Raw genomic sequence first — 22,898 nt, 5'->3', positions numbered from 1 at the left:
AAAACTACAAACATGGCTGGGCACGGTGACTCATGCCTACAATCCCAGCACTCTGGGAGGCCAAGGTGGGTGTATCACCTAAGATCAGGAGTTGGAGATCAGCCTGGGCAACATGGTGAAACCTTGTTTCTACTAAAAAAAAAAAAAAAAATTAGCCAGGCATGGTGGCGAGCACCTGTATTCCCACCTACTTGGGAGGCTGAGGCAGAAGAATAGCTTGAACCCAGGAGGCTGAGGTTGCAGTGAGCGGAGATCATGCCACTGTACTCCAGCCTGAAGGAAGAGCAAGATTCTGTCTAAAAAAAACACACAAAAAAAACTACAAATGCACTTGACCCTTCAACTCAAAAAATTCCATTTCTACAGGTATTTAGAATTACATATGTGTAAAGCTATCCAATGTAACATTGTTTGTCACAGCAAAGATGTGAATCAACCCACCTACCAATAGGAGCTTAATGAAATCATTTATGGTGCATCCATGAAACAGAACACCATAAATCATATACAGAGAATAAGGAATCTCTTTCCATTCTGAAAGAGAGATCTCTGAAATATATTTAGTAAGTAAACACCAACAACAATAATCAAAACAAAAAAACCTGAGGTGACTCCAGGGAGGAGACCAGGGAGGCTGGGGTCAGGTCAAAAGAACAGCTTTTATTATGTGCTTTTTAATATATATATATATATATTTTTTTTTTGAGATAGAGTCTTGCTCGGTCGCCCAGGCTGGAGTGCAATAACACAACTGCAACTCACTGCAACCTCCACCAAGTGATTCTCCTGTCTGTCTCCTGAGTAGCTGAGATTACAGGCACATGCCAACACACCTGGCTAACTTTTTGTATTTTTAGTAAAGATGAGGTTTCACCGTGTTCCCCAGGCTGGTCTCAAACTCCTAAGCTCTGGCAATCCACCTGCCTTGACCTCCCAAAGTGCTAGGATTACAGGTGTGAGCCACTGCACCCACCTCTTTCATACCTTTTAAATGTTGAACCATATGGTTGCATTTCTTTTTCAAACAACAAAATTGAAATCAATAAATACATATTATTTGTACAATAGGATGCATAGTATGCTACAGTTTCTGTAAAGAAATTAAATTCAGACTACCTATCTATTCAGACATAGGTATGTACATATGTACATTCTTGCACATAAACAGCTACCTCTGAAATAGCACACCAGAATCTGAGGGCTGGTTTCCTCTGGGCTGGAGAACTGGTAACCAGCAAACTGCACATGAGGCAGCAGGGGTGAGAAATTGTCTTTCAAATTTTATACCATTATACATATTACCAATTTGAAAACAAACAATTAAAAAAAAAAGTTTAAGCTATTGTGGTTTCTCTGGTCCTCTGCTCTTCCCTTGTTAAGATTCTCACTGATGAATTCCTCCAACATCTCTATGCTGGTAACTCCTAAATCTTTGTCTCTATCCCGGCCTGTGTCTTGAAGTGCCATCCTCAAACAGTCTTTCCCTCAGTTTCTCAGCACAGTGGTCTGGTGACACCCCTTCTTATTCTCCGATGGTGGTGTCTTCCCTTAAGAGCTGGAGTTTCACAGAGTTTTGTGCTTAACAAGTTCATGTCATCGCCTCCTCACTGGTACCCACAGCCAAGTGGTCATCTAGATGCTGGTGCTTTCCAAATCTCCATCCTTGTCCAGATCTCTTGTCTGAGCTCCAGATACAAAACACAGATGCCAGAGGATACCTTCTTACAGACAACTGGGATTCCTTCTCGCCCACACCAGCAGCTCCTTCAGTGTTCCCACACGCCAGTGAATGGAGCCACCATCCATTCAGATAGAATCCTGGGATCTTCCTAGATTATTTCCCCCACTCCTTCCCCATCCCAATCATCTGTTGTAAGGCTCCTACACAGTTCTGTAATCTGTCACCTTCCTCCCATCTCTGTGGATCTCCCTGGTCCACTCCCTCTTCCTCTTTCCTGCAACTTTCCAGCTGTTCTGAATACCCACAATATCACTTACCCCATCCACTCCCCACCCTAACGCTCAATTCATCTTTTAGGTTCTGTATTTGTTCCATCACAAAATGCCACTGACCCAGGGGCTTGAACAACAGACATAGTTCTGGAGGCTGGAAGTCCAAGTTCAAGGGGTCAGCAGATTTGGCTTCTCAAAAACTCTTCTTGGCTTGCAGATGGCCACCTTCTCACTGTGTCTGCACGTGGTCCTTCCTCTGTGCATGTGCATGCCTGGTGTTATCTCTGCTTCTAAAACTCCTCCTCTTATAAGGACAAAGGTCAAACTGGACTAGAGCCTATCCTAACAGCCTCATTTTAACATAATTACCTCTTTAAAGGCCCTATCTCCAAATACAGTCACCTTCCAAGGTACTGAGGGTTAGGGCTCAACATATGGGTTCTGGGGATACAAATCAGCCCATCATAGCATCCAACAGGTCATGTCACTCCCCTCAATAAAATCTTCCACTGGGGTTCCAATGCCCATGAAATGATATCCTTTCTAAAACATGACCCCTGCCTCCTTCTCTCCATCCCAAATGGAGGGGGAGCATGGGAGGGCTAGGAGTTCAGATGGGGATAAGGATACAGGCAGAATTAGAGAGATCAGAAGGAAATGGCACCCTTTCATTATCTCTCTTCTAGTCATGCTTCTTCCAACTACCGATTGACTTTGGGCAAGCTGTCTAAGCTCTCTGCAGAATGGGATGGGTCCTGGATGACCCACAGGCCTGGCTGAGCAGCAGGGAGAGATGGTATTATTCCACCCCACACTTAGATCCTCTGGACAGAAAATACCAGGCCTATATCCTCTCTGCAAAAGCGAAGATTCCCCCAGAATCAATCAAGGAATTTTCTGGCCGAATCTAGGATTAGAAGCAGATCTAACGTGCAACTGGGTGACCTCCCTCTGAGACTAAACTGCTCATTAAGGTGTCCCAGATATCCAGCATTAGAAAGTTACCACCTCGCTGGCTCCAGAGTGAAAACGAATGCATGGACTTGGTAGCCACATTATGCAAGACCTGACTTGTCTGTCTCCACTTACGAACTGACTGATCTGGGGCAAGATGCTTAGCACCTCTGAGCCTTGATGTACTCATCTATAAAATGTGGTTAACATTCTTCTGGGTAATTCTAACTACACTAATTCCAAGGGCTGCTGTAATTAATCACTGCAACCTGAGTGGCTTAAAACAACAAAAATATGTTCTTTCACAATTCTAGAGGCTAGAAGTTCAAGGTGTTGGCAGGGCCATGCTTCCTCTGAAAACTCCAGGGCAGAATCCTTCCTTGCCTGGCTTCCGGGGGTTGCTGGCCATCCCTGGCATTCCTTGCCTTGCACCTACATGTCCCAATGTCTGCCTCTGTCTTCACAAGGCCGTCTTCCCTCTGTGAGGGTCCATGTGCCCCCTCTTATTACAAAGACATCAGTCATGAGAATTAGAGCCCACCCCAATCCAATAAGCTTTGTCTTAACGAATGGCCTATGTCAAGACCCCATTTGCAAATCGGATTCCATTTACAAGCACCAGGTTTAGAGCTTCAGTGTATCTTTTCGGGGGACACAATTCAACCTGCGACACCTACCTGGACGATTGTGAGAGGATTAAAGAAACAGTGACCTAAAAGCACTAAGGACAACACCTGGGCACACAGTAGGCACTGCACACAGAACGGTTTTTCTGTTCCAGTGTGTCGCTAATATACGGCAGGCTACTTTCCCAGGAGATCAGGCCTAGCTTCTTTGCTCCTCATAAAAACAAAAACCACAAGCAAGAAACCAAAAGATAACAAGCCAGCATCCTCATGGCTAATGCTGTGTTGTTAAGACTTTTAAAACAAACAAAGCAGAACTTGGTACCAAGTCACTGATGTAAATATTGTATCAGTGGGTCTCTGAAAAAACTCCACACACACACAGACAGGTGGGCCCCACACACTTCCTCCCTGGAGGAGCTGGTTCTGCCAGTAAGGGCCCTCAAGGGTGGCTTGAAAGCAGAGAGGAGTTTACTCAAGGTGTGCACCTCTGGTTCCAACATCTGGCTGCATTCCAGCTCAGCAAAGCCTTCCAGAAACAAGGCACCACCGGCAGTATGGACACCTAAAGGCCGTGCTGAGGCTGAATCCTGAGCAACCTCAACACTGGGGCTTCCCAGGAGAGCCAGGCGAGACAGCTCAGCCAAGGAAGTGATTAATAAATCACGGGCAAAGCTTTTTCCCATTCCCTGCTCGGTGGAAACCAAAACGCCTATCACAATGATCAAAGCTGCTGCCCACAACTTCAGATTGACTTTGACTGAGCTCATTAAGTCATAAGCTTCTGCAGAGTGGATTTTCTCCATGGATAATGCTTGAAAATTAGGAAGTTAAGTGGCCTGGGAGAACCTGGGATCCATTAACCAACTAGCCAGTCAGAGCTTCCATTAAAAGAGGAAAATGGCTGAAAATCTGAAATCTCTTCTTAGGCAGCTGTTCATAGATTCTACTATGAGTTTTCAGGGAAGCCCCCTGGAGTTTGCATGAACGTGAGCAGAGAACCCTCTGTGGACATGAAGTGAGAAGGACATCGACTGAGAAGACAGAGGCCTGGGTTCAAATCCCAGCTGCATCTCGAATTTTAGGGATTTCTTTCCTCTCTCTGAGCTTCTGTGTCCTGAGGGAGAAGTGCCCCCCAGTCTAAGGCACGTGGATTCCATGGCTGGGACCTGTGTATAAAGTCGTGACGCTGAGCTGGGGACTTTGTACACATACCGTATGCACTTGGAAAAGGACTGTTCATAAACAATACTGTAGACGACAGAATCCCATCTGCCAGTTACCAAATGACAAGGCCTCACGCGAGAAATTTAACCATCTGAAACAGCTAGCTGTTAGTTGGTGGAAGGAAAGGCAAGCTAGATTTGTGAAACCTGCCAGGTTAAATAATTTTCTCCTCTTTCTGCAGATTCATGGTGATCTCTTACAATAGATCTTGCCTATGTTGTAAAGCTCTTTGGCTGAGATGGATGACAGAAATGTTAACAAAGAATCAAGGCAGAAATTACGCTTTTCCTGTTGTGAAGAAGAGACTCAGAATGAAGGGCAAAAGAAAGTACAAGGGGGCTGGGCACAGTGGCTCACACCTATAATCCCAGCATTTTGGGAGGCCGAGGTGGTTGGATCACGAGGTCAGGAGATCGACAGCATCCTGGCCAACATGGTGAAATCCCATCTCTACTAAAATACAAAAAAATTAGCCAGGCATGGTGCTGCATGCCTGTAGTCCCAGCTACCTGGTAGGCTGAGGCAAGAGAATCGCTACAACCCAGGAGGCAGAGCTTGCAGTGAGCCGAGATCGCACCACTGTATTCCAGCGTGGCAACAGAGCAAGACTCTGTCTCAAAAAAGAAAAAAAAAAGGGGGAGAGAGAGCACAAGGAAGCAGGGAGGCCCAGAGCCAGACCCCAGAGAAGAGTGAAGTGCAGGATTGCCACACAATGCTTACACTGCTCAGGACTCCTCTCAGTAACATGCATGAACTCAACACACCTCAGGAAAAAGACAAAGAAAATCCAGATCAGATTTTGAGGACTCCAGTGTCACACCTTCTCAAATGACCTGAGACACTAGGCCAACCAGACAACAGGAACAAACTGCCACATGGTGCCAGCCCCTCCACTCCCAAAAGCCCGCTGAGCCAGAGGTTATTTCTCCAAGCAAAGCTTCCTTCCAGAGGCACTAAACATTTGACGCTCACATCTACTCCTCCCAAGGATGAGATGACCTCACTGGCTCTGGTCAATATAAGTCCCTTTACCCCAGAGTCCTATAGAAAATTATTCCTTCAATCCAGTGGTAAGAGGAAAATTCAAGATCTTGAGGAAGCTGGTCCAGAGGAAGGCAAGGAAGAACAAGGGCTGCCTGCCGAGACATGTGTTCTATGAGAAACCAACATGGCTTCCTGATACAAAAAAAATTATCAGAGGTAGAAAAAATTGGGGTTGATGAATTTGGTACAGCCTACAAGTGCACTGAAAGCCTGGATAGAAGCGTTTATGCAATAAAGCACTCTATGAAAACTTTTGCAGAATTTCACAGGAGAATTTGGCTTTATGTGAAGTATATGCTCATGCGGTGCTTGGGCATCACCCCAAGTGGTACAATGCCAGTCCTTACAGCAGAAGATGACCATATGATCATTCAGAATGAATACTGCAATGGCAGGAGCTTGCAAGCTGCTCTATCTGAAAACACTAAGTCTACTAATCATTTCCAAGAGCCAAAACTCAAGGACATCCTTCTACAGATTTCCCTTGAACCTAAGTACACCACAACTCTAGCATGATGCACCTGGACATCAAACCTAATAAGACCTTCCTTGTCACAAGATGCCAAGTGACTCCTCGGGAGTCACGGAAATTGAAAATGAAACTGATTGGTTCCTCTCTGCCCGTGTGATATATAAAATTGGTGACCTAGGCCATGTGACATCAATAAGCAAACTGAAAGTGGAAAGAGATAGTTGCTTACTGGCAAATGAGATTTTGCAAGAGGATTATTAGTACCTTCTCAAAGCAGACCTATTTGCCTTGGGATTAATCATTGCAATGGCTGCCGGGGCAGGGACATTATCCATTAACACTGCTGCATGGCACCATAACCCTAAGATTAACTTCCCAGACATTCCTCAGGTGCTCTCAAAAGACTTTTACAGTCTGCTCAAGAACACGATCCACCCTGATCCAGAAGAGAAACTTGCAATAGCTCTCGTCAGAAATTGACCCTGGCCCTCCCTGGGGAAAGCAGAAGAACTCTAGCAGCAGCTGAATTTGGAAAAGTCCAAGACAGCCACACCGGAAGGGGAACTAAGAGAAGCTCAGGAGGCCCAGTCCCCACAGGGAGACTTCCATCATGGTGACCCTGGGGTCTCTGGGACCACAAGGGATCAAGAAACCCCAAACGCCTGGTAAAAGGAAAGAATGCAAGGTCTTCAAGCTTCACCTCAGGACAGCATGAGCCTCTGAACTGAAGGAAGAAAAGGAAACAGCCCTTGGCTTGGCTTTATGGATTAGGAGGTTCCTGTTGCTGATTTCCCACCGAGGATCCCAGGGACTCACTGTACACAGAAAGGAATGGAATTTGGTTTTGAATTTAAGTAACAGTTTACAAGAAGATGTGCCTGGATTTCCACAGTACTTCCCAGGTTATATGATGCTCTTCCAGAAAAAGAATTTTCCAGCCCCTTTGTGGAAGTGGGTCTCCTAATATATATGCCCCTTCTGATATTGTATTTAGTAAATAGATGGCTTCACCGTTATATGAGGTGGGTAAAAGTAAGACAGTATACAACCTGGACATCTCTGAGCTGGCTGTTAACTTGCAGAACAAAAACACTGGAGAGAGAGGGTTCAAGGAAAGCTTGACATGGCTGTTCTCCACTTACTTGCCCTGACCCCCATGTGGCCACGTTCTGATTGCTTTCATGTTCCAGACCTCACCAATTTCTCTTGATTTTGTCAAAATTTGGCCTTTTTCCATCATATTTTATCCAAATCCTTTTTATGTACACATTTCTTAAGGAAAAGCATACTACATTTTTAAATAAAACATTTTATTTTGCCCAAAGACAAATTGTAGGTATTCTTCTTTGTCACTAACAAAGAATGAATCTCACTAACAAAGAATGAAAATTTTATGTGACAAAAGGGGAAGAGAATTCAGTAGGTCAGTAGTAACATGCCTTGGCCCAGCTTCAGAGATCCAAAAGCTAATAACGGTCAGGATCTGCTATAAAATAACGTCGGTCATAAAGGTATTTGATCAATTGTTTGTGTCATCTTAATGAATGCAACCTGTTAATGATTAACGGTGTTGTTACTGTTTGATTTTCTTCTTTTCCTCTGATTTTAAAAAGCGAATTTTTTAAATTGAGTAAACCCTCATACTATTCCTTAAAAAAATAGCATCTCTGACCCCAAAGACTATGAGCATTAAATGAGAAAGACCTCTCTGCTAATGCATGCCTGGCAGATGCTAAATAAATGTTTTTCTCCCATCTTGTTTTGGTTTCCTTCCTCTTCTCTCCAGAATGTTTTACCCATTCCCAGTTCCTCGGCACATGGTGAGGGCACCCTGCTTTAGAAAACCCTTCCTGAAATCCTACATACCCACATACTGAAAACAAATTACCCATATCCTCCCATGGCCCCCAGCCACAGCCTTGAAGCCTTCTCCCTCCCAGTCAAGCCTCTGAACAGAACAGTCTCTACCAGCAGTTCCTAAATGTGTGTTACAGGAACAACCTGGTCCATGACAAAGGACTCACTGGTTAGCAACAAAAGCAGAAAATGAATGCACAATTGCAGTGAGCTCTGCTTAGAACTACACGTATTCTGGGCCAGGCATGGTGGCTCACGCCTATAATCCCAGCACTTTGGGAGGCCGAGGCAGGTGGATCACAAGGTCAAGAGATTGAGACCATCCTGGTCAACATAGTGAAACCCTGTCTCTATTAAAAATACAAAAATTAGCTGGGCATGGTGGCGTGTGCCTGTAGTCCCAGCTACTTGGGAGGCTGAGGCAGGAGAATCGCTTGAACCCAGGAGGTGGAGGTTGTGGTGAGCCAAGATAGCGCCATTGCACTCCAGCCTGGGTAACAAGAGGGAAACTGTCTCAAAAAAAAAAAAGAGAACCATACATATTCCACTTAAAGGACCATCCTATAGTCTGATGAGCACTTGCGACATTTTTGTATTAAAACATGATTTATTTCATAAACTAATGATGAGATAATTAGAGAATCATATTGTTTTCATTGTTCTGATCTGATCAAATAAAAGCAGGTGACTCAACATCAGGAGCCAACACTTTTTGGGGGTTTTTTTCATTATTTTACTGGTCCATAATATCTAAGCCTGGGAATTGTGGTATTATACTGAAGAGGGAGACCCAGGCATCTCAGATCAACTTTCCCTTTTTCCTAAGACTGTAAACTTCCCCTTTTCATTCCTAAGACTGTAAACCAAAGCGCTTTTCATATGTAAACCGAGATACTTTTCATATGTAATTCCTAAGACTGTAAACCAAAACCCTTTTCATATGTAATTCCTGAGACTGTAAACCAAGACCCTTTTCATATGTTAAGCTATAAACCTAAGATTCTTCCACGTGTAACATCTAAAGTATAAGCCTATATAAAGAAGGAACCTTCCTTTGTTAGGCGAGCTTGGCTGTTAGGCAACTATGCCACCTTATTCCCGGCCGAATAAACTTCTTCCTCCTGTATTCGGTGTCCGAGAAATCCATTTCCAGCGGCCGCTCCTGCTACAATACTAATCAGTTTCAGTTGGCTGCCTCCACTTCCTCCCCAACTCAACTCTTCTCAACACTTTTTTTTTTTTGAGACAGAGTCTTGAACTGTTGCCCAGGCTGAAGTGTGGCGGCATAATCAGAGCTCACTGCAGCCTCAACTTCCTGGGTTCAAGTTATCTTCCTACCTCAGGCTTCTGAGTAGCTGGCACTACAGGTGTGCACCACTACACCCAGCTAATTTTTATATTTTTTGTAGAGATGGGCTTTCACCATGTTGCCCAAGCTGGTCTTGAACTCCAGGACTCAAGTGATCCTCCCACCTCAGCCTCCCCAAGTGCTAGGATTACAGGCATTAGCTAACATGTCCAGCCTCGACCCTAATTTACAAACCCAGCTTCTACTCTCACCATTCAAGTGAAACCACTCCCTCAATGGTGTCCAAATCTGCGACCTCTTCCCTCTAGCAGGCATCTAATAGCCTAGACCTGGGCCTGATTACACTCAGACAGACCACAGCCTCCAAAGTGGAGGCTAATCCCAGGCTTTCCAAACAGAGCCCTGAGCGAGGGAAAGGCTTCCCAGTACCTATGTCCAAAGCCCAAACCCAGAGCCCTCAGCGGAGTCTCTGTGGCCTCATCACCAACCCATCCACCAAAGCAGGACTGTGGAGCTGGAAAAGCCCAGGATTCACAGCCTCGCTCTCTCCCAAGTCCCAGAAAGTTGTTCAATGTCTCTGAACCTCAGTCTCCTACTGGATCAAATCATGATCATGACAGTCTTGCCCTTACACAGATCTTGATGGGATTCAAAAAAAATCAAGTGAGTAAAGCACTTTCCCCAGTGGCTGGGACACAGTAAGCACCAAATAACGGGAACAGGGGTAGTAGTAGGAGTGTTCCTAGTAGACAATGCCCTCTTCCCAGTTTTATCTTCCATTGCTCCTTAAGACTCTAGCAAACTTGTAATATCTATGGCTTCCCAAATATACTGCATAGTTTCTCACCTCTGGGACCCAGCCCATGTCATCCTGGAATTCCATCACGTCAAGGACTGCCTTCCCAATCCTTATTTATTCATCACTGCTGGAAGAAATGTGGACCTCCTGTAACTCCAGCAACATTAGGTCGATGTCACTCTTGTGCCACTCACCACATTACTACACACCTTACTTGGACACCTAGGTGCACGTTTTCCCTCTCTTCATAAATTTCTAATTACTTAAGGTCAGGAGAAAGCTCTGCACATCCAACCATCCCTACTATATTGATCTACAAGTAAGTGAACAATAAGCAATTGTTTTAAAAAGCCAGTGACAATAATCTCAAACAGGTCATCTAAAAATAGATGGTAAGCAGATACAGAGTGGAGACATTTAATGCCCAGTGTTGAATTTCCTCCCAGGTCAAAGGCCAGCAATGTTTATATGTGGGTACGTATGTTATGGCAACAACACAAGTTGGGTGTAGGTCCTGCTGCTTTTCGCAAAGAAAGTCAATGACTGAGATGATGATTATTGCCAAGGAAGAAGGCTTTAAACGGGTGCTGAAGCTGAGGAGACTGGAACTCAGTCTCAAATCAATCTCCCTGAATGACTAAAACTAGAGGTTTTAGGGAAGAAATGTAACAATGCAAAAAAAAAAACATGGATCTGGGAGGGGCAAGGAAGCAATCATAATGAACGAGGGGGTTTGGCATCTAACCATCCAGATGCAACGATCTGGCGAGTTTCAGTTCTTTGATACCTTTTTTTAAGAGGCCCAAGGATCATTCCCAGAGGAAGGAACTCACATTTAAAAAAAAAAAAAAAAATCTAAGTTTCAAGCTTTAAGACCCAAAAGGGTCAATTTCTATGTTTACCCAGAAAAACTATCTATGGGACTATGGTTGGTTTCATACACACGTATAGACACAAATATGTTCATCCCAAAATCTCAGGCAATGCAAGTGGACCATAATTAAAAATGTACTCCAATGGCATTTAAATCCATCATCCTTGTGGCCTGGCCTTCCTCCCTCCACAGTTGTGGCTGACTGTCACCATATAACTCTACTTTGTTCTCCAATTAACATCTACATCTTTGTACTTCTGATCTCTGTGTTGTTTTGATTATATCTTCTTCTGGTATGTCTACTTCTGGTTTAGTCTTTACCACATTATTTCCATATCTTCACTCAGATCACCATTTCCAAGTGGCACTATTATTTATTTTGCAAAGCCAGTCTTCTTACCCTCCATTTTGTTTCCCACCCACGTTGGGTTCTAAATCCACTAAATGTCCTTTTCATGGTGTCCTATGTATGCAAACAGCTTAAGTCTACAGAGATTTTAATTTATTTTCATTCTGCTTTCATCTTCCATCTCTCAAATAAATAAAAAGTATTTAAACAGGAAAGGGGAACAGTCAGCGTGTCCTCCTCTAAATATACTTAGAGAAAGGGCATTTCTATTTCAAAATCTTTGAGGCTCTTTAGTCTACTGTATGCACTCATTAAACTGGAGGTGCTCCAGAGAGCCCAGGAAACTTAATGAACCTCCCAGACACAAGCTGTTCATACCCTTTTGAAATCAGTGCAAACCAACATATGGAAAATGATCATCAGCCACTTAGTCCTGATGATGGCCCCAGAGGTGGGTATACCCTCTTCAACTCAAAATTTAGGATGAAAAAGATACTTTCTGTAGAGGCAAAAAGAGACTGAGATGAACTATTTGAACTAGCATTAAAACTAAAATATACCTGGAATTCTAAAGACTCTGCTTCCAGAATCTCATTTAGCACTAGCCCTGCATTATGTCCTAGGTCATAAAAGAGAATACCCCTAGAACTTGGAGACAAGCTCAAATTCAAACTCCAAAAATGTGAGGATTTATAATCAACAACAACAAAAAAAAGTTATTAAATATATTTCAAAACGACCAAGAATACAGAGGGAAGAACATTTCAAGGAGGAGGAAAAATGCAAAGAATAATTTTTTTAAAGTCAATGTGAAAATGAGGAGTCACAAAAGCCTAATTTCAAGTTTATGATTCGTGATCAAAAATTTCCGGATTATCATTTTCAGGTAGATCAACAGTACTTATCTCTGTTTTAAGACCACAAACGACCAGTCGCAGTGGCTCACATCTATAATCCCAGAACTTTGGGAGGCCAAGGCAGGTGAATCACGAGGTCAGGAGTTTAAGACCAGCCTTGCCAACATAGTGAAATCCCATCTCTACTAAAAATACAAAAAATTAGCTGGGCATAGTGGCAAGTGCCTGTAACCTCAGCTACTTGGGAGGCTGAGGCAGGAGAATCACTTGAACCCAGAAGTCCTAGGTTGCAGTGAGCTGAGATTGCACCACTGCACTCCAGCCCAGGCAACAAGAGTAAGACTCCATCTCAAAAAAAAAAAAACACAAACAGGATCACAGTAGTGTGCCTGGTTTAAAATATCCACACTTTTTAAAATAACTAAAAGAGTATAATTAGGATGAATACTTGAGGGAATGGATACCCCATTCTCCATGTTGTGATTATGACGCATTACATGCCTGTATCAAAAAACATCTCATGTACCCTGTAAATATGCACCTACTCTGTACTCACAAAAACTTAAAACTGAAAAAAATTTTAATATTCTCATTGCTCTTAGAGTAAAATGCAAAAGCTTTACATAGCCTGCTACATAAACCAAACCACAAATGAGAAGTCACTAAGAAGAAACTCATTCATGCATCCAACAAGCATATATTAAGTTCCCACTCAGTGCCAGCACTGGGCTAGGCACTGGGGATTTGAGATAAATGACACTCCCAGCCCTCAATCCTAGCCTCAGTATGGATTGGTAACTATGTGGTAAGTGCTCATGAAGAGCCAGCATGGGCTAAGTACCCTGCATTCATGATCTTGTCTACTCTCCCCAAGAATGCCATGAAGCTAGTATTAACCTTATCCTCCTTTTACAGGTAAAGAACTCATTGAGGCAGAGCAGCTCTGTAACTAGCCTAATGTCACACAGCCGGGACTTGAACTCGGACCATTTAGTTCAAGAGCCCACCTTCTGAACCATCACTCTCTCACACCTGCACTGGAAGCAGAGCCTACAAAGTGGATGCCCACTGCTCGGCTTATCTTCTCACAGCGGCATACCCTGGATGAGTGGTTCCAGCAGTCACAGAGTGAGACACCCTCCAGGAAGCAGACGGACATGGCTGCAGCTCACTGCCTTCTATATGCTGAGCCACAGAGGCACCAGAATCCACACAAATGGTAAACATTCTGATCGCCAGCAGAATGAGGCCTTATCGCCCAGCCCTACGGTCCAGAACTGGGGCCTGGACATTCATGCCATGGCAACTGTAGAACAACCGACCGCCTCTTAACTGTCTGAATGGCCCTGGGGTTCCCCATCCATATCCACCTCAGCAGGGGCTGAGGGAGCAAGCCTGGCCACAGCCCACTGCTCCCCTGACTAGTCATCAGGGGCAGGCAAATTAAAACCATAGCAAGTCACCACCTTGCACCTTGAAGAAACAAATTTAAAACTCTAAATTCCAAATGTTGGAAGAAAGGTGGAGAAGCAGATGCTCCCATAAACCACTAATCAGAGCATAAATGGGTCAGACCATTTTATAGAGAAGTTGACAATATCTACTCAGGTTGAAAACATGCAAATCCTTTGATCAGCAATTCTACTTCAAGAGTATTATTACAGAGAAAGTCCTGCTATTACGCACAAAAATTTTCACTACTGTGGCTAGTCGTGGTAATCTAAATATCTTGTTAAGAGAAATGAGCACACTGTAGTACATTCATACAATAGGATATTCTGCAGCAGTTAAAATAAACTATATCTATATGTGGCAATGTGGATTGAACTCAAAATTATAAGGGGAATGGAACACAAAACTATAAAGGTAAATGAAAAAAGCCAGCTGCAGAAGTATAGGCTATTTGATAGCACCTACGTTCACTTAAAATCCTACGCAAGGGATACAAATGCACATCAGTAGCAAAAGATTAAAAACAGAGACAGAAAGTATTTATGCAAATTTGAGGATAGTGATGACCTCTGGGACAAGAGAGAGTAATGGGATGAGGCAAAATCTTTGACACTATCTGTAATACATTTTTCTTTTTTTGGTAAGGAACAGAGTCTCGCTCTGTCACCCAAGCTGGAGTAGAGTGACAAAATCTCAGCTCACTGCAATCTCCGCCTCCTGGGTTCAAGCAATTCTCATGCCCCAGCCTCTCAAGTAGCTACAGAGACTACAGTTGTTCCCCACCACACTGGGCTAATATTTTTCTGCGTATTTTTAGTAGAGATGGGGTTTCATGTTGCCCAGGCTAGTCTCGAACTCCTGGCCTCAAGTGATCCACCTGCCTCAGGCTCCCATAGTGCTGGGATTACATACATGAGCCACCACACCCATCCATATTTTTCTTTTAAAAGGAAAGCCTGAATTATAATGACATATATTAAAAACCTGATAAATCTATGCAATAGGTACACTAGTGTTTGTTATATTATTCTCAGACCTTTTATGCTATTTGGAAGATTCCAAATTTACAGTAATTAGAAATGTTTTAATTTATTTCTTTTTTTATTTTGTATTTATAATTTTTAATATTCAAGATATTAAATACTCTATTTAATATATTAAAGCACCCAAGTTACTCATAATCATCTAGGCTTAATACCCATTCAAGTACAGGGAACCAGCATAAATAAACTGCAATACCATGTGTTAAGTTCAACATGAACAAATACAAATCCGAGGCGGCCATTAAGTAGTCGGGGATTAATTCACTGATTGGGAGTTGAAAATGGGAGGACACTTTTCTAGAGAAGGAGACTCACTAGCCAGGTTTCAAAGGGTGAACAGCAGGAAGCTTTCTGTGAGACGCCGTCTGCAAACACATATCCTTAATTAATAGTAAGACCAGAGAGCAAACAAGAGCACACACTGCATATGGCTGAGCTGGAGGGCAAGGTGTGAGCTGGGAGACAGCATTCCTTCTCCATCAAGCTGACAGCATTCCTTCTCCATCAAGCTGACCAGAATCATGTGCTAAAAAAGCCAACAAGAGGCCGGGCGCAGTGGCTCAAGCCTGTAATCCCAGCACTTTGGGATGCCGAGGCGGGTGGATCACGAGGTCAAGAGATCGAGACCATCCTGGTCAACATGGTGAAACCCCGTCTCTACTAAAAACACAAAAAAAATTAGCTGGGCACGGTGGTGCGTGCCTGTAATCCCAGCTACTCAGGAGGCTGAGGCAGAATTGCCTGAACTCAGGAGGCGGAGGTTGCGGTGAGCCGAGATCGCGCCATTGCACCCCAGCCTGGGTAACAAGAGCGAAACTCCGTCTCAAAAAAAAAAAAAAGCCAACAAGAACCCGAGATCACTACGGTACTGACACTATCTTGATTTGTGTCAGTTCAGCCCTGTTTCAAGGCGTGGGTACCTGGAGGCCCAACACTGCAGGGAAGGGCAGGGGATGGAAAGTGTCCAGGAGGGTCTGCAAACTAGATGAGAGGAGCGCACGCATGCGCATGTGAATCAAGGTCTGGCGTGGTTGTTACCGTGTACTCACGTACTACGGTTTTCAGCCTTTTTTCCACCCCCTACGTAACACTCTCCAGCAATCTCAGTGAGGGAAGGGAGGGTGGCTTCCTCTTCCCCAACCCTTGAATATCACTACTGTAAAATGTAGGGGGTAGTTAACTGAAAGCAAGAGGTGGACTGAAGAAGTTGGAAGAAAAGAAGGTACAAGGCTGGGTAACAACAGGCTTTGAAACAAAAAGAAACAGTAATACCCATGACTAGACCAGGCACCCAGAAGTCCCAATGGGGCCTACAGGAAGGCCCTCAAGAACTGACATACACCAAACTTCAAGGTGACTGACACCAGATCTCTAGCTTTTAGTGAGTGGGGACTACTATGGCCAGATTGGACTAAATGTAGAAAAATAAAGAAATGACGTGCTGGGCACCAAGCACCATGGAGCAATCTGTACCTTACGCACATACACACTACAAATCTGAATCATCTGTTTCATAAGAATTCTCTTTCCATGGAAGAATCATTCTGCAGCAGTGCTGCCCACTAGAACTTTCCACAATGACAGAAATGCTCTATGCCTGTGCTCTCTAATAGGGTCCCACCAGCCACACGGGGCCACTGAGCATTTGAAAATAAGCTGGGTGCGACTAAGAAACTGAATTTTTAAATTTTATTTAAACTTCACTAATTTAAGTTTAAGTAGCCCCACGTGGCTAGTGGCTACCTTACTGGAGAACACAGGTCAGCTCGGTGACACCTTCTAACTGGCTGCATAATATTTTGGTATACTGACACGATTAACTCTCTCCTACTGGTGAGCATTTTGTTAGTCTCCAGTACTTCTCCACTATAAAGGATACTGTCACAAGTATAGGTATCCTCATTGCTAAACTTGTGTACACATTGCAAACTATTTCATCAGGTTAAAGTGCTAGAAATGGAATTGTGGAGTCAATGAGAAATTTTTGTTTTTAGGCTTTTTCTACATATAGAATCACCCACTTAAAATAACACAGATGTGTACAGCATTTCACTTTTTTCTTCCTTTCTTCTTTTTTTTCTTTTTTTGAGACAAGGTCTCACTCTGTCACCCAGGCTGGAGTGCAATGGCGCGATCTCAGCTCAATGCAATCTCCGTCTCCTGGGTTCAACCAATTCCCCTGTCTCAGCCTCCCAAGTAACTGAGACTACAGGTGCACGCCACTGCACCTGGCTAATTTTTGCATTTTTAGTAGAGACAGGGTTTCACCATGTTGCCCAGACTAGTCTCAAACTCCTGAGCTCAAGTGATCCACCCGCCTCAGCCTCTCAAAGTGCTAGGATTACAGGTGTGAGCTACTGCGCCCAGCCCAGGTTACTTTTTAACTAGCTGTTTTTACATACTACATGATTCTAACTGGATTCTAAAGACTATCAGGTAAAAGTAGAGGGGCCAGGTAATATCATCTCCTAGGTATAGACAAGGAGACAAGCTGTGAGGCAGCATGTTGCTAGCTTGGGTGGGTCAGATGATTTTTACAGCCAATGTCAATACACAGAACACACCCCTCATTCTGTGATGCGACACTCCTTGCTCTCATAGATAGTGGAACACAGGAAAATGCTTATGCTATATTCATGAGTGAAAAAGGCAGGACATAAAATTGCATTCTATGTATGATCCAAACTATATAAAATCAAAAATAAACAAATAAACCAATGTGCTGAAAATCTTCAGGTGAGGCTGGGCGCAGTGGCTCACGCCTATAATCCCAACATTTTGGGAGGCCGAGGCGGGCAAATCATGAGGTCAGGAGATTGAGACCATCCTGGCCAACATGGCGAAACCCCTTCTCTACTAAAAATACAAAAAAAAATTAGCTGGGCGTCGTGGCACGCGCCTGTGGTCCCAGCTACTTGGGAGGCTGAGGCAGAAGAATAGCTTGAACCCAGGAGGTGGAGGCTGCAGTGAGCTGAGATTGTGCCACTGTGCTCCGGCCTGGTGACAGAGCAAGACTCCATGTCAAAAAAAAAAAAAAATCCTTAGGTGATACACTGTATGTTATGTGTTTCTACCTTTTGCCCAGGTTTTTATAATAAATCTACTACTAATCAATAACATTTAGTGAGCAATTATGCATAAAGTTAAGTGCTTTACATGCAATATCTTATTTAAAATATTTCTACATGGTAAGCACTATTATTATATCTATTAACAGAAGAAGATGTGATGGATTGAAAAAGTTTAAGAAACTTAGCCAAGGTTAAGGCAAGGAGCTGGAATCTGAACCCAGACTGACTCAGTCTAAAGCCTGTACTCTTAGTCACTATATCAATGCCTCTCAAACTTAATATGCACACATATCACTTGGGGATCTTGTTAAAACACAGATTCTGATTTGGGTGATGCTGATGCTGTTGGTCTGTCGACCACACTAGGAGTAGCAAGCTCTACAAAATAATCCATGTGGTATAATCTGAAAAGAGACAATACACTATACTTAACCAGGAAAATGTTTTCTAATAATTTTTTTGAATGTTATCTTTAGAGATGGGGTCTTGCTATGTTGCCCAGGCTGGTCTCCACTCCTGGCCTCAAGCAATCCTCCTGTCTCAGTCTCCTGAGAAGCTGGAATTACAGGCATGAGCCACCATGCCCAGCTCTGTTATCAAATAATTTAAATAATGTGAATGCTTAATAATATATAATACCAAAAATACACTTTCTTCAGTTTCTCAGTAAACTTCAAGTCCTGTCTCCATCCATTTGAGAGGCCCTAAGCTGCTCTTGTAAATTCCCACCAGCAGACACCCATTGGTTAGCCACTGGTGTCAGACTCACTAAGCCCAACTGAAAGTTAATCAACCTTCTCATCTCATTAGCAGGAATGATTTGACCCCCATAGCTTCCATTAATGAGCACTTCTGCAGATCCAGGGAGCAGGTGTGTAGAGGAAAGGACCCTGGGGACTCCCCAGGGAACTGGTCAGTCCCACCCACCATTCCCACTGCACATACCACCCAGTCCTCAGCACTGGATGAGCACTTCCCCATTCCCATAGACTTTACTTAAAAACAACAGAACTATGTATTCTCTAAATATTTTAACCTTCCAAAATTTGGCAAGCACTAGCTAATTTTATACTTGAAGAACTTTAAACACCCTTTCATTATGTTCCTAATTCTTCATGTCTTCTTATGAGGGGATGATCAGATATTTGTTGTTTAATGAACCTTTTGCCATTTGTTACAACCCTGTTTATCTATTTCAATGCTTAATGGTATGAAATTACTTATCTAATACCATAAAAGTAGTCTTTACATAATGGATTTTATTTCCTTAAATTGTCACTCTATTTATATCTCCTGATTTTTACTACATGTCCTAAAATGAGCAAATAGGTGATTTCTACTTTTTTTTTTTTTTGAGAGAGTCTTGCTGTGTCACCCAGGCTGGAGTGCAATGGCACGATCTCGGCTCACTGCAACCTCTTCCTCCCAGGTTCAAGTGATTCTTGTGCCTCAGCCTCCTGAGTAGCTGGGACTACAGGTGCACACCTCCATGCCCGGCTAATTTTTTTTTGTATTTTTAGTAGAGACGAGGTTTTGCCATGTTGCCCAGGCTGTCTCAAACTCCTGAGCTCAGGTGATCCGCCTGCATCAACCTCCCAAAATGCTAAGATTACAGGCGTGAGCCACCATGCCTTACCAGTGATTTCTTTTAATAAGAGTTAGTAACATTTTGCTTTACATTTTGTCTTTACTTGATGTATTTATACCTATAGTCTTCCATTTCCCTTTAATGTTATATTTACTGATGTGCTTCCTTCCTGGAATCATTTACGTGGTTTGACCAGAAAACTTTTATTTTCTTTTAAACTAGACCAACTCTTCCTTACTATTTAATGTGTTTAATACTGGTTTGTTGCCGCTGTTGGTGGTGGTGGTGGTGTTGTTTGAGAGTGTCTCATTCTGTCACCCAGGCTGGAGTGCAGTGGCATGATCTTGGCTCACTGCAACCTCCACCTCCCAGGTTCAAGCAAATCTCATGCCTCCCGAGTAGCTGGGATTACAGGCATATGCCACCATGCCCGGCTAATTTTTATATTTTTAGCAGAGACAGAATTTTACCATGTTGGCCAGGCTGATCTCGAAGCCCTGCCCTCAAGTCATCCCCATGCATCAGCCTCAAAAGGTGCTGAGATTACAGATGTGAGCCACTGCACCCGGCCAAATACTGATATTTTATAAAACAGACCTGCTTTCATTTCTTTCCTCTTGGTGACCTCTCCTACTTGTTAAGTAACTATGTAAACTCCCTTCAAGTGGAATTAAGATGCATAGCAGTTTTCATTAGTCTGTCAGAAACTCTTTTGATATGTCACATGCTAGTCTCATAATATATCTAATTCATCACTTGATTTAAAATTGCTATAATCCATTGCCCTCTCAAAGGCCTCTTTCTCTTTGTCATTTTAAGCAAAAGGAGTCTCTTGTAAAGATCTTTCCAAGTCTTTGAAGATCAATGAGGCTGTTCTAAACTCTAGAGAAGGAGAAACAATTTTCACCAAAGGGTAAAGTTAGCTTGGCCAGGTAAATTTCATTCACCATGGCTTAGTCTGACTCCCAACTTGATTTCTTTTTCAAAGTCATAGTCATGACTTTAGTGATCACCTCCATTCCCTCTTGTAGGTAACTTAGAGGAAATCCTACTGTGTCCCTGATACTGTGCCAAGCATGGAATCAGTTTCTGGAGTATAATAGCAAATAAGATAAACATCAAAAACACAGTAGACTCCATCCCGCCTCATGGAGCTTTAGTCACACAAGAAAACAGAGAATCCTCTTTTTCTGTTCAGGATTGTTACCAAGTCACATTTTATGGATACTTTCAAAAGATGCTGATGTTGGCCTTCAATTCTGGGCAGTGTTCCTTTCTCTGAATATGTATATATATTCACATTTTTTATCATCTCTGATTGTTCTGGTATGTTTATTATTCAGAAACTGAACCTTAACATATTTTTGACATCTGTTAGCTTTTCTTGTATTGTCATTATCATTTACTTGAAAACATAAATGAACTCTGAGTATGCTAAATCTTTACCCTACTATATCACCACTGCCCTTCATAGGATCCACCAATGTTTATTGTTTCACTACAACATTTACAAGATTAGTTCTATCTTTCATTAATACCAAATATTCTTCATGTAAAAGTCATTCTTTCCAACTTTATCTCTTTTATAGTAGTAAGGATCAACTCATTCCAATCCTGCTGTTCCCCAGGTTCCTGCCAGCTGGGCTCCCTTGCCAGTATCCTATTTTTTAATCAAACTTAAGTCAATGATTCTATCAATCAGTTTTTGAAATACCTTATTCAGTTCTGTTCTGGTTTCTCTTAGCATTAACTAATTTTTACAGCTTTAACTCTGATGAACTACCCTGTGTTGCTAATCACTCCTCCCTTCCCCAAACTCCCCCTCTTTTATTTTTATAATTAAAAAAAACAAGTTAAATTTAGAACTTTCCAAATCAATCAAGAGGCTTTTCTGAACTGACTGTGGAACTACAAGTGTGACCAGGGCTCATTTTTCAGCCATGTCCAATTAGTTTAACGACGCCTGGAGAACACTGCTCTGCTTCAAGGCTAAAGCTGAAGGAAAATGTTCCAGTAATGCCATCAAAGAGGACACACTTCTGACATTCCACAAGCCAAACTCACTGGGCCTTATAATAATGAGAAGGGATTTTTAATGCAATAAAATTAAACACCCCTTATGCTTTCATTTCTCAATGCCAACAAACACATAAGTGTCCCACTGCCACCTGGAACACTGGCACCTTGGGTTTGCAAGTCTTTTAAATCAAGTTATTCATAAATTTCACATACTTACAGCACCCAGATGCCCAAGGCCTGTTCCAGAGTAAGCTAAAGGGCCTGCCCTCCCTCCTTGTGGCCACTCTCCAGGACAGAGACAACACCATCTGCACACTGTGCTATTTGTCTGCTAAAAATCACGGTTGGATTTGGGTACCAGCGAATTCACCCAATTTATCACCAGTCTCTTGATATTATACTGACTCATTAAAAGGAGAGTCTGGTTCTCAGGTCTCTGGAAAGAGCTTGGGAGTGAGTTTAAAATCCTGGGGTTCACTCCACTCTGCATGTAGTTGTTAACACTTCACAGACCTGTGGCATTACTTTCTCACAAAGCACCACTGCCTGCTTTCTCACAAGAGCCCCTTAGTTTGAAGCAACAAGATGGGGTCAATTATTACTAGTTTCTTTCTCGAGTGACACATTAAAATTTCAGCTTCCACAATAAAGAACATCAATCTCTAGTTCAGGAAACATTCTCTCATACATGGACCATATAAGCTTAAGCTCAGGGTCAGAAAGTACTTTTAAAAATACATTCTCCTTTGGGAGGCCAAGGCAGGTGGATCACGAGGTCAAGAGATCGAGACCATCCTGGTCAACATGGTGAAACCCCATCTCTACTAAAAATACAAAAAATTAGCTGGGCATGGTGGTGAGTGCCTGTAATCCCAGCTACTCAGGAGGCTGAGGCAGGAGAATTGCCTGAACCCAGGAGGTGGAGGTTGCGGTGAGCCGAGATCGTGCCATTGCACTCCAGCCTAGGTAATAAGAGCAAAACTACGTCTCAAAAAAAAAAAAAATACTTTGTGTTTTGATATGAGGCATTATCATCAGTACTATAGCTTTGTGTAGAAAAATCTATTTCCAGAGTTTTTGAACAGTGGGCCCTTCTACTTGGTACCCAGCGCTATTTGAGGGAAGTGCTGGGGAAAAAGAAATTGCTTTTGGTTGGCATTCTATCAAAATATTCCCATAAGAGGGGAAAAACTGTCTCCACCATTAATATATTCAAAGGTGAGTCTCATGGTGCTGAAATAATTTGTTCATTCTTATTTTTGTTTCTTTTAATTGAGTCTCTGCAAAAGCCAATTTAAACATCCAGACTGTTACACTCTCCACACAGGAGAATAGCAGAACAACAGTTTCTATCTGCCAAAGACAGGCCATTTGAGTAAAATTAACTTGAGATGCTCCCCACTC

The 22,898-nt window shown here is 42.9% G+C and overlaps 1 protein-coding gene and 1 pseudogene across 7 annotated transcripts in view; one reads left to right on the top strand and one right to left on the bottom strand.

The window, feature by feature from the left end:
• The window catches only part of LDLRAD3 (low density lipoprotein receptor class A domain containing 3), a 294,583-nt gene that overhangs the window by 262,721 nt on the left and 8,964 nt on the right, over positions 1-22,898 (bottom strand). The window lies entirely within an intron of this gene.
• LOC103796283 (wee1-like protein kinase 2) lies at positions 4,999-7,243 on the top strand (annotated as a pseudogene).

The sequence above is a fragment of the Callithrix jacchus genome, chromosome 10 (genome assembly GCF_049354715.1).
Source record: "Callithrix jacchus isolate 240 chromosome 10, calJac240_pri, whole genome shotgun sequence".
Classification (NCBI taxonomy): domain Eukaryota; kingdom Metazoa; phylum Chordata; class Mammalia; order Primates; family Cebidae; genus Callithrix; species Callithrix jacchus.
Note: the sequence above shows the minus strand (reverse complement) of the source record. Positions and strands in the feature narration are given on the sequence as shown.